The sequence below is a fragment of the Nematolebias whitei genome, chromosome 6 (assembly GCF_014905685.2).
Source record: "Nematolebias whitei isolate Nwh7 chromosome 6, NemWhi1, whole genome shotgun sequence".
NCBI classification, from domain to species: Eukaryota; Metazoa; Chordata; class Actinopteri; order Cyprinodontiformes; family Rivulidae; genus Nematolebias; species Nematolebias whitei.
This window is the reverse complement of record NC_056503.1, coordinates 13,864,752-13,869,630: the sequence shown is the minus strand read 5'-3', so window position 1 is coordinate 13,869,630 and position 4,879 is coordinate 13,864,752. Positions and strand designations below refer to the sequence as shown.

The 4,879-nt window shown below is 38.2% G+C and overlaps 1 non-coding gene across 1 annotated transcript; it reads right to left on the bottom strand.

Moving 5' to 3' along the window:
- Positions 1-1,030: 1,030 nt before the first annotated feature.
- trnav-aac lies at positions 1,031-1,103 on the bottom strand. Its single transcript has one exon. It is a non-coding gene; the product is annotated as a tRNA-Val (tRNA).
- Positions 1,104-4,879: the final 3,776 nt, after the last annotated feature.

The following is a 4,879-nucleotide window of genomic DNA, read 5'->3' as shown; positions in this document are numbered from 1 at the left end:
CCCCTTGCACGGTGATTGCTGGACATGGGCACTGGCGACCCCCATGACCCAAAATGGAAGAAGTGGGTAAAAGATAATGGATGGATGGATGGATGGATGGGCAGCACGGTGGTGCAACTGGTAGAGCTGCTGCCTCGCAGCGAGCAGGTCACTTTTGTTCACATCCCAGTCTAGAGGCCTTTCTGGGTGGAGTTTGCATCTTCTCTCTGTTCATGCGTGGGTTTTCTTTGGGTACTTCGGTTTCCTCTCACAGACCAAAAACATGCATGTTAGGCTGATTGTTAACAGTAAAAATTGTCCCTACGTGTGAGTGAGAGAGTGAATGGTTGTTTGTCTCTATGTGTCCCTGTGATGGACTGAAAACCTGTCCAGAGTGTATCCGGCCTATCGCAAAGTGATGGCTAGACATGGGCACCAGTGACCCCCGCCACTCTAAAACGAAGAAGTAGGTAAAGATAATGGATGGATGGATGGATGGATAGTAGTAGTAGTAGTAGTAGTAGTAGTAGTAGTATAAAGTGTTACTATACTTATTGTACTATAATAGTAGTAATATAAAATAACCATGCCAGAAAACTTTGCTCAGGACTAAATAATTTATTTTGTTTCTCAAGGAGTAAGAATTCAACTCTCATTTAAACAATTTATTTAGCAAATTCTTCAAAATATTTTTTCCTCTTGCTCTATACTGCCCTCTTGTGGAGTTTACAGGAAGCATAGACCGTTTTAATTTCTGTCTTTCGTAACACTTACCACCATTTCTCTGGGCACAAATATTACGTGTTTTTAGTATTTTTGTGTCCTTAAATAATTACATATTTTCTCTTAATAGAATGTGGTACATGCTGCTGCTTGACAGTCAAGTAAGCAAAAATACCGTGTTATGAGTGGAAATGATATGTGAAAACAGACACGTCTGTTTTGATAAAGTGAACATGAAGTAATAAAACACAGTTATGTGAATTGAGGGGAAATGTACAAATAGATAAATATAAAGGTGGTGAGGAAAAAAAAAAAAAAATCATTAATGTGTTCCCGCCCGGTTTCGAACCGGGGACCTTTCGCGTGTTAGGCGAACGTGATAACCACTACACTACGGGAACTGGTGGAATGAATCAGACAACTTTCTAAATATTGTGAGTTACACCACGAGATCGAACAATTATAATAATTTTTATTGAGTTTGGAGCTATTCTTTATTAATATAATTCCAATTGAGCTTTTAAGATGATTAATTTAAATTACCCTATAAATACCTCAAACTATTATCAAGTCAGAATTTTAGTAATTTTTTTAAATGCGTTGAGATAAAGATTCATTCCATCAGATTAGATAAAATAGTCTCTAATGATCTTTTCTATGTTTTTTTTTGCTTCAGATCCACGTGACCAGATGCTGTCAGGATCAGTTTGGACGCATCCCATCCATGTGCTGTTCCTGTAATGGTTTTGCAACCGGGAATGTGACATGATCTCTTTACTCTTACTGGAAATGGACATAAATAACCTTGATCGACTGTCCCATTGATTACTTGTCCAATGTCTTCGATGACAGTGACTGCAAGCAATGGAGACATCAGGGGGTGGTGAGGGGGTTAGGAACCTCCCATCAACTAATTTTCGGAGATAAATATGTCAAAAGTCAACACCAGCTCTATCAATACTACTTCTACAAATGGTCTCGGGGTGGATCATCTGTCTCCCAAGCAGCTGTTAAAATGGATTTTTCTTCAGTGTCTTCAGAGACAGCCAAACCATCAGTCTGTCACTTGCTGATATTTATAAAGCGCTCGAATTAGTTTTTTTTTTAATATATATTCCAACTGTACAATATATTTCATAGCGTTATATTTTAGGACTAATCAAAAATATAAATGCCATCGAGTCACATATACACAAAAAGTTCAAACACTGTTGATTATGGCCACTAGAGGGAGGTATAGCACAAGGAATTTCAGCTAACAGTATTTTTAGACGAGTTTTTAAAATTCGTATGAAGATAACAAATCTAAAAAAAAAAAATCGTTATTTTGCGTTTGGTCTCTGTGAACTAAAGTATTTAAATAATTGTAGTTTAAATGAGATGTGGCTAAAGTACAGCAAAATGAAGAACTTCTTAGACAATGAGCAGTTATAAAATTGAAATATAACATTTTCACTTATGAACAATTTTTGACCAAACAAAAATTATGGCATATTTTGAAGAAAAAATACCATATATATATATATGTGTATGGTTTCAAGGAATATATCAGTCAAAGAAAAGAAAGACTTTGTCAACATCGTTCAAAACACCTTGAATAACACGAGATGAGTTCATGTTGGTTTCTGTCCCTTGTACTTGTGTTCTTTACAGAATAAATAAATAAATAAAACCAGAGACGTCGCATGTGATGTTCACATTTTTCACGTTAGAGAACATGTTAAATTGTGACATTCGTGAAGCCCATGTGGAAACATCATGTCGTTCCAGATTTCCACATTATGAAAAGCTGTAAATTCGTGTCTTCTTCTGTGAGGAATCATCTGGAACATCTGGTGATTTATATGAAATTAACTTGCCCTTTTAGTTTTCATCTTTATTTTGTGTAAATTTTGGGAACTCACTCACAGTTAAGGAAGCAAAGCCCTCTTATTAATTATTGATTCTTTCTGTTTATATTACCCTTATAGTTTATTTAAGCGATGTCAAAAAACGAATTGTTTTAACAAAATGCTGAATCTTGATAGAAATTAATTATTATCTGTTGCTGAGACTTTTGCTTTTTATTTTTTTATTTTTTTTTTCTCTGCTTTGAAATAAATTTTGGTTCAACTGGAAACATTATATCTCCTTGGCATGTTAGAATAAATAAGACTGGTGTTTAGTTCAGGTGCAATAAGTTCCCATCTCAGGTTTATTTAAACCCCTTCTAGGAAAAAAACAACAACTCTGTTTTATTTATTTAGGCATGCTACATTGAAATTATAAAAGAAGAAAAAAACACTTAAATTTGTCAGGATATTTATTTATCTTTTTTAATCAATAATTGCTAATATATAATATGTGTATTTTATATATATGTTATGTTCAACATTATTATTATTATTATTATTATCATTATTATTATTATTATTATTATTATGCTCAAAGTAAAGATGTTTGTGTTTTCTTGGCTGTTTTCCATCCTGACCTTTGCTTCAGGAGCAGGTTTGGTTTGGACAACCTCTGATAAATATCCCTGTTGATCACTTGATTGATTACCTTGCTCAAAGGTCACGCGGGCTCTGGTCATTTCCGTGCGCCGGAGGCTCCTTTTAGTCTGCACCCACTTTCTGCACGGATCATATTATGTTTAACTCCCTCCGCGCGCGCTGGCTTACAGTAAAACTGTTAAATATCCGACAAAAAAAAAAAAAAAACTTGTGGTTTGAATGTGATTTTGTAAAAGTTTACAGGTTCCACAGTTGGGGGGTCTCGAACCCAATTATTTCCTAATAATCCTGCAGCCAGGGCCGCAGGACCTGTTAATAAAATATGAAATGAGAAAGTGTCGTAGAAGCGAAGAACAAAAAATAAAATATATAAATAAAATGGAGCAGAGTGAGTTATTGCGGTGAACGAAAACTGTTTCCATTAGAGCTAATTGAGCGCTTTGCCTGATCCCCCCCCCCCCCCCCCGCCACACACACACACACACACACACACCCATTTGGTCACATTGCGCGTAAATTTGGAGTTGTGCGCTCAGTCCGGCGCGCGGAGGCTGGCGCGCGCCCACTTAAAGCATCATTGAGACCATTACAGCTGAGCTAGAAGTGCGGGGCTCAACCACAGCTGAGTATCAAGAGCTGTTGCCTAAAATTAGCGATTCCGGGATTCCTACATGCCCCCACACACACGCGCGCGCGCGCACGCTCAGATGTTTGAACGCCTGAACTTGCTGACGGTGAGAGGATTAGTTTTTTTTTGGAGAGGGGCAAACACTTTAAGAGTTTTGTTGGAGTTCAAAAATGAATAAATAAATTATAAATCTGGATCAGCGTTTGTGCGCATGCGTTCCTGAAAAAGTTGTGCCATGTTACCAGTCTTTGATGTTTGCCGCTTTGTTTTGTTTGTTTATGTGTTTGTTTATTCTCTATATCGTGGCATGATGTCACGACTTCAATCCACTCCAGCACGCTTTGGAATCGATTCAGCTCCAGTTCACGTTCAGGAGTTCCTCATGGAGGTCAGCGTGACCTCCATGATGTCATGACTTCCGGTGGTCGCTCTGCATTTATATCCAAACATTAATGAAACTTTCATGTGATAACAGAAGACAGTTAAAGCAGAAAGGCCTCCAAGATATTAATATATATAATATTAATTAGGAGCAAACGGAGGAATTGTTTCAAGGAGCGCACGCGCTGCAGAGGACAGGTCTGAAGCTTTAATTCAACACAAAGTCCTCTCGAGCACTTTACATATTAATAACTGTCAGCACGAGGAAAAGGAGCCTGGAACAGTTGAAGCTGTAAGCCGCGTGCAGCAGAGGGGAAAGATGGGGGGGGGGGGTCATTCCCAGCGCTTCAATGGTCAGGAGACAATTAAAAGACATAAAAGCTAATGGCTCAACATGGGTCAGTTTAATGAGCTTTGATTAATGTATGTGAACACGGAGCAGGTCGCGCTGCATCTGTGTAAAGTTTTCAAACCAAATCAAAAGTTGATTCATTCTGGTGCACAACTTTTATTTGTTCTAACTCTTTTAATCCATGCTGCACGTGCAGCCTTGTCTTTAGTTCGCCTCCCAGTTAGAGCAGCACTAACCGAGATGGGTCCAGGATCCCACCCCCGCGACCCCCATCTTCATCAGATCAGCCTCATATCGAAGTGATAAATCTTCTCAACCCCCCCC